The sequence below is a fragment of the Oryza glaberrima genome, chromosome 10 (assembly GCF_000147395.1).
Source record: "Oryza glaberrima chromosome 10, OglaRS2, whole genome shotgun sequence".
Classification (NCBI taxonomy): domain Eukaryota; kingdom Viridiplantae; phylum Streptophyta; class Magnoliopsida; order Poales; family Poaceae; genus Oryza; species Oryza glaberrima.
Window position 1 is genome coordinate 8,317,905 of NC_068335.1, and position 10,613 is coordinate 8,328,517.

The 10,613-nt window shown below is 44.6% G+C and overlaps 1 long non-coding RNA gene across 5 annotated transcripts; it reads left to right on the forward strand.

The window, feature by feature from the left end:
• Positions 1-263: 263 nt before the first annotated feature.
• On the forward strand, positions 264-3,309 carry LOC127752919 (uncharacterized). 5 transcript variants are annotated; one of them, XR_008012442.1, is made up of 4 exons: positions 268-759; positions 1,372-1,412; positions 1,511-1,640; positions 2,175-3,309. It is a non-coding gene; the product is annotated as an uncharacterized LOC127752919 (long non-coding RNA). The 5 variants fall into 5 exon arrangements; XR_008012441.1 differs by having other exon boundaries at positions 264-759; positions 1,372-1,640; XR_008012443.1 differs by having other exon boundaries at positions 269-1,412; positions 2,175-3,308.
• The last annotated feature ends 7,304 nt before the right edge of the window (positions 3,310-10,613 follow it).

Below are 10,613 nucleotides of genomic sequence, written 5' to 3' on the forward strand. Positions count from 1 at the left end.
AGATAAATTCTCAGATCATGAATCATGATACATCTGTAAATAACATTTGAAAAATAGATTTTTTTTCCTCCGCGATGTAAAACTGGGATAAAAAATGGCTCATTTTTTCCTTTGCATCTATACTAATATAAAAAATACGAGTTCATCCACAATCCTATTTGGATCCACAGTCGCGTGGGACCAACCTGTCATCCGGCTCAAAACAAACCGCCCCATCCGCGCGGACCACGTCGCGCACGAAAAAAGAAACGCCGATAAAAAAAAAAAGAACGCCAAAAAAAAAAGAAGTGCATCTTACCTCCGCCCTCCGCCATCCCCACGCGGCCACGCCGCTCACCCTACCCCGCCGCCACCTCGGATCCGCGTGTGGCTGCCGTCTCCGCCGCTCCACGCCGCTCGGAGCCGCTGGCCGCGTCGCTGCCGCTACTACGCGCCCGCCGCTTCCTGCCGCCTCCTCGTGCGCGCCCGCCGGTTCCCCACTCCCTCCTCCACCTCTTCACAATCTCCTCCCGTTCGCAACCGCCGGGGCACCTCCGCCCGCGCCGTCCACCGCTGACAGGCGGCCGTCCCGCCGCGCCTCCTCCCTGCCATTCCGCCCAACGGCCACACCTCCCCCCGCCGGCCACCCCGCGTCCGCACCTCTCCGCGCGGAGTCACTGCCGCCGAGCGCTGGCCCTCAATCCGCTTGCATCCGCTGGAGATAGCTGCGGGGACGACTGCAGGACGGCCACCCTCTACCTCACAAGTTGAGTTCGCCCTGTAAGTTTCCTCTTCCTCCTTCCTATGTGATTGATTGAACAAGAATTAGTTGAATGCTTGCTTGTTCCTTCGCTAGCTCTGCTGTAATGGAGTGGAGCAAAGTTCAATCTTTGGGTACAATATTTTCATTTGTTGGGAGGATAGCAAGGATCTGATAATGGCAATATACACCGAAACAGTGCATTGCGCTCAACATTTGTGCTCTATTTACAGAGTCATAAAGTAAACAATAGTAGTGATGCATCAATCATGAAATTCTCATAGTTGTATGGCATTGCATTTATATAGCAATCTGGTTAGATGTGCACTGACATTAACTTTACTCTTAATTATTTACTTGAATTAGCAAGGTGACTTAAGGTCATGTAGGTCAATCCTGTACATGTATATGGGGATTGTTGTTTGATGTTTTCTCATACAGCCATATTTCAATTATATGTGGTCTATGCAAGCTTATATGGTTAATTAATTCTAACAATTCTTCCTTCTGCCTGGCTGCTCTGATCTTTTCTTACTACATCGAGATACAATCAGATCATGACATGTCTATTCTCTTCGTCCATTGCAAAAAAATTTTTGTGTGTGTTTGTTAATCACTTCATCTTTTTCCAGATTGTATTTATGCTTTTAATCACTCCATCTTCTGCCAAATTGTAAGTTCATACCTTTCATTTCATCTGGACACTGTGAAAGGAACATGATTTCCTATCTAGATTTGTCTTTTTTAATTAATTTTTAACCTTTTTCTAAGTGTATTGATGGGTCAGATGGTGCATGGAAACAGGACGCGGTTCTATCCGCCAGTGAGGTGCCTGCCCTGCCAACTACTTAGGAGTGTGCCAGTATTCTACATGGTTGTCTCCTCCATGATCACTTAGCAGGTCAATTTCAACACTTGCCTCTCACAAAAACTAGATATATGATATTTTATCGACACCGGTAGTTGCTCGATGTTCTTGAAGAATAGCATGTCAAACTGAATAATCTTAGCCAAGATCATGCAGCGATAGATTTATTAAGTTTGATGGTTACGATTTACAGTTTCCTTTTCCTATTAACTTATCTGTGCTGTCAAATAAGCTTTAGTGATCGTCAACAAAAGCAATGTGTACCTCTGAAGCAAAGAGCACACCAGCTAGAGCTGATCATTTGTTTTTTAGGGTTTACTGTGTGAAAAGTCCAATAGAGATGTCAATTTTTATCTCCTGACTATCTATTGGCTATTGCTCTCTAGGGACAACATATATTGTTCAGAATTTTTTTGGTTGGTTCATCTTGTTTGCCATCAGATTCATTTGAGGTTTATCTATGCTTTGACGATGGCCAAGGAGGATCAGTTCCATTTGAGCCAAGCGATTATTGTTTTTTTCCTGTGCTTCATGTAAAATTTAATTATTATGCTTGTTTCTTTACAGGAAAGTTGTGAGATCATGAGGAGTGGCATGCCTAAGTTGACTCTCTTGAGCTTGATATGATGTCCTGAACATGCATGTTCAGGTGAGCAAAATTATACTTTAATGCACCAGTTTTGGAATTCAAACTCACAGAAACTTGAAAACCCTGGTTGTAACTTCACTAAACAAATGTACTTATTTAAGGCATGAAGATTAACATCTTGACTTTAGTTCAATGATGGGTCATTGTCATTGACGATCACATGGTCCACAGAGGCCTTGGTGTCTTCGATCTGCCATGATTTCCAACAGGTTAAGCTTTGTCATCTCATCTTCTGCTTGGCAGCTTGCTTGCTGCGCACGGCGCAGCCTCGCCGTTGACCATCGTTACTCGTCAGCCGGCGCCGCCAAATGGCCAATCGCAAGATGAGATTGGGAATTTCGCTACTAGAGACCCTGTTTAAAGCAACTTTTTAAATCTGCAAACACGATTGCACTTTGCACAAATGCAATTTCAGCAACAAATTACGTGGGTTTCAGTTTTGCAATGTTTTGAAATTCTCAATAACGTGTACCTCTTTGTGATGCAGAGACCTTTGCCACCTTCTTTCCATTTTCGTGGTTGAATGCCTGAATCGGCTTGCTAGTTGTTGCGGCCACCGGCTGGCCTGCCCAGCTGCACATCTGCTTGCTGCCTGCTTGTTAGTGATATGCCCTAGAAGCAATCATAGAGATGATTGTATCACATTTATCTTTACATATTTATCCGACATTGTTCCTTGAAATAGATAACTCCTTATTGGTTAATGAATATGTGATTCTTTCATGAGACTCTTTATGTTGTTTGTTACTATTTCTAAAGAACCCCTGATCAAATATCATATGTGGAACAAATTTGTTTATATGATCAGCATATGTATTAATTGATGATCATGTCTCATGGATCATGATATAGAGATACCAAATTAATAATGTTGACACATGTTGGTGAACATGTTGGATAGACCCAACATGAGACACTGCAAGAGCCATATGTGTTGTGTCATCAGTGATCTCATTGAGTGTTGGTGTTGAATCCTTAGACCTGAGATTATCATGGTTCTCAACATATGTAGTAGCTTACTTAGGGACTACTAAACGGTACTCCGTAATTGGGTAATTATAAAAGTAGTTTTCGGGTATACTATGAAACATGTAGTGGGATATGAATAATCAAGATGGGATTTGCCCCTCCTATGGAGAGATATCTCTGGGCCCCTCGATCTTGTAGATTATGGAAGTGCATGGCCATGCCAAAGGTGATTGAGGAGTCAATCACAAGTTATATAATCTATCAACAGGTTGGAGTGAATGATTGAGCTATTAGAGGATGGCATATATCTAGCCTTGAGCTTAATCGAATCATGAGTCAAAGAGGTCCATACAAGTATACACTAGAGGTTCAGCCGATATGATCTATATGTATGCTCGGTGGGTCAATACGTTCTGCTAGGGGCCGCTGTTGACGCGTGGACCGAAAAGGAGTTTTCGGGTTATAGCCGAGTATACATGAACCTACAGGGTCGCATGCTTAATGGGCCGGAATAAGGGGATTGGATAGAGATCCAATATGAGCTTAATTCAGATAGGAGTCCTACGGGCCTTGGAGGCCCGAGTGATGGATCCTATATATTCGCGAGGGCTGTGACCGGCGGAGGCATTGCATCACGTGAGAAACCCTAGCCGTCACTTCCCTCCCCGAGCAAAACCCTAGCCGCGCGCGGGTGCTAGCACATCTGCGCGTGGCGTTCCGTCCCTGTACGTGTGGTTACCGGTAGAGGTGCCGCTGGTTTGCGGTGCTGATCGGCGTGGGAGTACGGCGAGGAGAACGCACGAGGAGGAGAAGGTCGAGCCGGTGCGATCGACTACTTCCTCTACATCGACGCGCACTACTTCGCGAGAGTTCCTTCGACTTCTCAGCATCTTCTTCCGCTGCGCAGCGCGTCGAGTGGTAATGATCTATGGTCTAATACTTGCATGGTTCCTGGTTTACGCGATAGAAAATTTTGATTTATGCTATCATAGCCTACGCGCATCCCAACAAGAACCTATCTCGCAATTTCTCCCAGTCACCATTTACACACCCGACGGTAGATGTGTACCATTGTTTTGCTCCATCACGAAGAGAGAACGGAAACAATTTCCACCGAACAGTCTCTTGCTTCATGCCTCGAATCATAAGGCACGAGCAAAGCTGTTCGAATTCCCGCAGATGATGGTAGGGGTTTTCCTGGTCTAAACTAGAGAAAGATTTCTCCCTAACCATACTGATGAATTCAGGACGAATTTCATAGCCAGGTGTTAAAATAGGCTCCGATGAAGGAGGTGGCTCGTAAAATTTGCCCCGAGGAGCAGATAATTGGAAAATAGATAGTGGCTACATTGGTTGAGAAGGTTTTTTCAGGAATACTTCTCTGGGATAGCAGGGGTAAAGGTAGAAGAAAGAAAAAAGTAAAATGGATACGAGGATGAACAAGGTTCGGAGATAAACAGCAACCGTTCGCCGGCAACGGCGCCAGAAATGCTTGTTGGTATTTCTTACGATCACAGATAGAATCCGTAAGTGCACGGATATACTGAAGTAGCACTTCCCCTACGGAGTATTCCAAGGGTATCGAATCCACGGGAACGTGTGTGATTATCTCTTCCTCTGGTTCATCCAAGGACACAAGATAAATATGGGCAAAGGGTAGAGAGGATTTCCTAGTGAGAAATAGTGTCTAAGGAAAGCTTAAATTTAATCGTAACGCGATACTTCAGGCACTGGCAACCTGCTGTTCCTAGATGTCGCTCTACTACGTACCCGCACAGGGAGGACTTAAGTGATCTTAAGGGCTGTCACCACCTCTACACCCACCTCTAACGTACTGTGGGGTACGCAGCAACCATTGGAAATTAATTACCCAGACACCGCGTCTACGCAATTAATAAACTCTAGCACTGGCCAAGCACTAAAGCAAACACTATATAATTAATGGACTATAGTGAACAATGATCCCGTATGCTAATTAGGAACTAACTAAGAATAATTCTCACTAAGCAAATCTTAATTACTCAGAATGATATTTCTATTGAAGTAGAGTAATTACCAAAGTACAAGAATAAAGAGAGGATTCCCGACAACTCCGGGATTCCTCCGACTTCTTCTACTTCACTCTCTCCCTATTCTAAGTATACTATAGAACATGTAAAGAAGCTAAAGTATACTTAGATTCTCTTGTAATTCAGCTCTACATCTTGGTGTGTGTCAAATGAGGGAGAGGAGAGGGGTATTTATAGTGTGGAGCTTGCTTGGGAGTGTGGAGATCCTCCATGGAATTCTATGATCATCTTCACTCTCCTCATGCCAAGTGTCCATTTGGATGACGGTTGGAGCGCCGGAAACGGTCATAACCGCCATCAAGAGAGCGTTATCTACCGAACTGGACTTGGGCCGGGGCGAACGGCCTCTGCCAGGGTTCGGCGGAACCCGGGGCGGCTCCGTTTGCTTCGGTTTTCATCCTGGACACTCATTTTGGGTCCCTCAATTCATTGGTACGAATGTTTAGCCCATTTGGAGGTGTTTAATTGGGTTTCTGGTCCAAAACTCCATAAGTTTGGATACGAGTTTGATTCTCATCCTCCTTCATGTATATTTCCTCTCAACTTTGGTAGTTTGTCACCTGCATATGAATATACACCAACACGTGGAAATTGTCAGAAATAAGCCCTACCACTATGTTGGATGTTCCATGTTTATGGTCTTATGCAGGTATTGACGGCATTAATTTGGTACTTAACAGCCGTCAACAATAGGGAAGCCCCTGTCATAATCAGTGACAAGCTCTCCGACGACGGGACTCAACGTCTTTTGACTGTGTTAGAAAAGCGTTGTGTTGTTCTTGGCTATTTGCTTTAAGATCTCAGAGGGATTAATCCCACGCTTTGCACTCATCATATCCCTATTGACCCCGAGAGTACTCCCTCCAGGGAAACTCAACAACGGCTCAATAATGCGATGCGAGAAGATGTAAAGAAAGAGGTCCTTAAACTCTTGCATGCCGAGATTATTTATCCCGTACCATATAGCGAGTGGGTTAGCCCGGTCTAGGTTGTGCCGAAGAAGGGACGAATGACGGTCATTGCAAATGCTCAAAATGAACTTATTCTGCAACGAACAGTAACCGGATGGAGGATGTGCATAGATTACATGAAACTTAACAAGGCTACGAAAAAGGATCATTTCCCACTACCCTTCATTGATGAAATGTTGGAACGGTTGGCAAATCATTCTTTCTTCTGTTTCCTTGATGGGTATTCTAGGTATGATCAAATTCCCATCCATCCGGAGGACCAAAGTAAGACTACGTTCACATGTTCGTACGATACCTATGCTTATCGTAGGATGTCCTTCGGACTGTGCAACGCTCCTGCATCTTTCCAAAGGTGTATGATGTCTATTTTCTCCGACATGATTAAGGACATTATGGAAGTCTTCATGCATGACTTCTCTATTTATGGAAAGACCTCCGGTCATTGTCTGCAAAATTTAGACAAAATCTTGCAACGATGCCAAGAGAAGGACCTGGTACTTAATTGGGAAAAGTGTCATTTCATGGTCTGTGAAGGGATAGTTCATGGTCATCGAGTGTCCGAACGAGGAATCGAAGTTGATCGTGCTAAAAACTATGTAATAGATTAGCTTCCTCCTCCTGTGAACATTAAGGGGATCCGCAATTTTTGGGACATGCTGGCTTTTATAGAAGGTTCATCAAGGACTTCTCTACAATCGCCCGACCTCTGACCAATCTGTTAGCTAAGGATGCTCCCTTTGAGTTTGATGACACGTGCCTAAAATCCTTTGAAATTCTTAAAAAGGCACTCGTCTCTTCTCCAATCATTAAACCTCATGATTGGACTCTGCCCTTTGAGATTACGTGTGATGCAAGCGATTTCGCTGTCGGTGCGGTCTTGAGCCAAACCAAAGATAAAACGCATCATGCAATCTGCTATGCTAGCAAAACTCTAACTGGAGCTTAGTTGAATTATGCAACTACTGAAAAACTCTAACTCGCGGTTGTTTTTGCTATCGATAAGTTTAGATCTTACTTAGTGGGAGCTAAGGTGATAGTTTATACTGATCATGCTGCTCTAAAGTACCTACTCACTAAGAAAGATACTAAGCCACGTATCTTATGATGGATTTTGCTGCTCCAAGAATTTGACTTAGAAATTAAGGATAAAAAGGGAGTAGAAAATTCCGTAGCGGAACATTTGTTTAGGCTGCAAATCACTGGCATGCAGGAACAGCCGATGAATGATTTCTTGAGAGATGACATGCTGATGACGGTTCGCGACTCCAACCCGTGGTATGCCAACATAGTAAACTACATGGTGTCAAAGTACATACCACTAGGGGAAAATCAACGGAAGCTGAAATACGAGAGCCGCCGTCATATATGGGATGAGGCATACTTGTATAGGGTCTGCTTCGATGGCTTACTAAGAAGATGTGTGCCGACTGAAGAAGGAGTTAAGATCATAGAAGATGCCATGCCTCACCTTATGGTGGCCATTATGGTGCATTCCGCACCCAGGCCAAGATTTGGCAATGTGGTTTCTTCTAGCCGACAATGTATGAAGATTCAAAAAGAATTGTCAGAAGATGCCCAAGCTGCCAGAGGCAAGCAGGAATCATTGCTCGTAATGCAATGCCCCTCACATACAACCTGCAAGTTGAGATATTTGATGTGTAGGGTACCGACTTCATGGGACCTTTCCCTAAGTCCCGTAACTGCGAGTATATTCTGGTGACAGTCGACTATGTCTCCTATTGGGTTGAGGCTATACCATGCAGCGCCGCAGATGCAAAACATGCCAAGAAGATGTTCACAGAGATCATATTTCCATGGTTTGGTACCCCTAGGATGGCCATAAGTGACGGAGGTTCGCACTTCATTGGCAAAACCTTCCGAGACCTCCTACGAGACATGGGAGAAACGTCAAACAAATAAATCAAGAATATTCTGCAGAAGACGGTCAACAAAATGGGAACAGGATGGAAGGATAAATTGCCGGACTCACTGTGGGCATACCGGACAGCATACAAGACACCCATTGGAATGTCCCCCTATCAGATAGTCTACAGAAAGTCATGCCGACTTCCTGTAGAACTTGAGCACAGAGCATACTAGGCCATCAGGAATTGGAATATGGACTTTAAAGGGGCAGGAGAATGGAGAAAAATGCAAATCGCTGAACTTGAAGAATGGAGAGAGAAGACATATCACAACGGTAAGATATACAAAGAAAGGACAAAGCGCTGGCATGATAAAAGGATAAAAATCAAGAAATTCAAGCCAGGAGACAAAGTGCTGATGTTCAACTCCAAGGTTAAGCTTTTCGGCCACAGGAAATTGCGCAGTAAATGCGAAGGACCGTTCGATGTCATCGACACCTCTTCGCACGGGGCAATCACACTCCGCGACGATTCAGGTAACATATTTATGGTAAACGGTCAACTCTTAAGGATTTTCCTTGAGCCGAATGAAACTTTAGATGAAGAAGTGGTTATTATTGAATTAATCGATTATGAACTATAATGATCTCATCTAATGCATGCTTAAAACCTTGTCAAGTTGCCTTTTTTATGCTTAGCTTAGGTTGGTGTGGGACTAGGAAAAAGTTGGAGGCCAGACGGACCCACCAGGGTCTTGGTTCGGCCGATCCAGGGTGGCACCCATTCGGCCCCAATTTTGAATTGTAGTCTCCCCCGCTCGTGTGTAGTTCGTTATGGTGCGCTTTCGGAGGTAGATTGATCAGATTAGACTCAGAATACCTGCTCTTCCTCTTCTCCTCCACCTTTGCAAACTCCTTCTCCATCCTCACTCAATCCCTTGATTTCCACCCCCAACTTACCAGCAAGTCCTTGATCCCATACATTGGCTCTTCCTCCGATTCCACTTACAATCTTGACGGAGAGCCAACACGATGGAAGGGGTAAACGCACTGTGGGCACAACCCCTTGCGACGGTGCACAGCTTCCCAGCAAATATGGAACCGGCCGGCGAGCTCCCTGGTTCGGCCAAACCAGGGGTTCGGCCGAACCCTTCCTGGTCCCGTTCGGCAGCGAGATCCCTCTCCTCTTGCCATGTTACCAAGACAAAAATCCGGGGGGCTTCGCCTGCGTGACGGCCGACAACGGGCGAGCTCGGTCTTTTGAAGGCGCGACGCCTTTTTCAAAATGTTGAGAAGGTCGCTCCACCTCCTGCCGAGCGGTATGTGGGCACCCTATTCACCAAGGCAGGGGATGAGGTGCTCCACAAGTACACCACACCTACCGCCACTCCGTCCACTCCAAAGGACGACCGATTTTGCATTTAGAGAGTGCAAACTCCCGGCGGTGGGTATGGTAAAGGCTTGCTCCGGCCTTTGACGGCATCCGAGAAGGAGGGGGCAGCAGAATCCCATAGCTCTCCACCTATGAAGGTGAAGCATCATTTGACGCCCCCTCCAATTGTAAGGGCGGCCGACCAATTTCAAGAGGAAGAAGTAAAGTCGCCGGAGCCCTCGGTTCAAAAGCTAGCATCACAAGTGAAGAAGCTCCACAAGGAGAATATTGAGCTTAGGGACCGTAACGCGGAACTAGGGGTAGAACTTGCTGAGCTTAGAAATAATTTTGATACCCTTAGTCGCGGTTTGTGCGCTTAAATCAAGCGTGCATTCATAGAGATGGGGAAGAAGAATAAATATTATGCTAATTAGATGTCTCCTCTCCCATGAATAAAATAGTAGTAGGTGCTTGGTCTTTATTTTCCAATGATGTAAGCACTTACTATAAATAATGTGGCTCATTGGTGTTAACCCCAATGTTTGCCATGATTTGTTTTTGTTTCATGTTTAATAAAGTTCAGGTTTTGAATAAGCGTGGGGGAGATATCCCAGCTTCTGACGTGCACATACTCTGAAAATTGCTAAATCTCTGAACACCTGGGAAGTACTGAACTCTGCAGAAAATTGCAGAGGGATTGGGCGCCAGAGTGGTTCTGCCGAACCACCAGGTTCGACCGAACCAATGTTGGCCCCGATCCCTCTCAATTTGTACAGGTGAACAGGTAAGCACGTCTATTATCTGTATATCTCCACCATGGTATAGTACTAGAGCTGGAAATTCAGGAACAATTGGTTCAAGCATAAGGGAAAAGATAAAATTTCCAACTAATGAAATTCTTCTTATGATTAATCTTGTATATTCATTATTCTCAGCTGAACTTGTACTTGTGAACAACCATCCATATTTAGGGAACCTTATACATCTAAGTGATTGTTACATGTGAGATGATTAAAGATGAAAGAAATTCTTGCAAATCTTGTTGTGACTTATGGGAATTTGTTTTTCAAAATTGTTTTAAGAGCTCATTCCTCCAATTGACTTTATTTTTT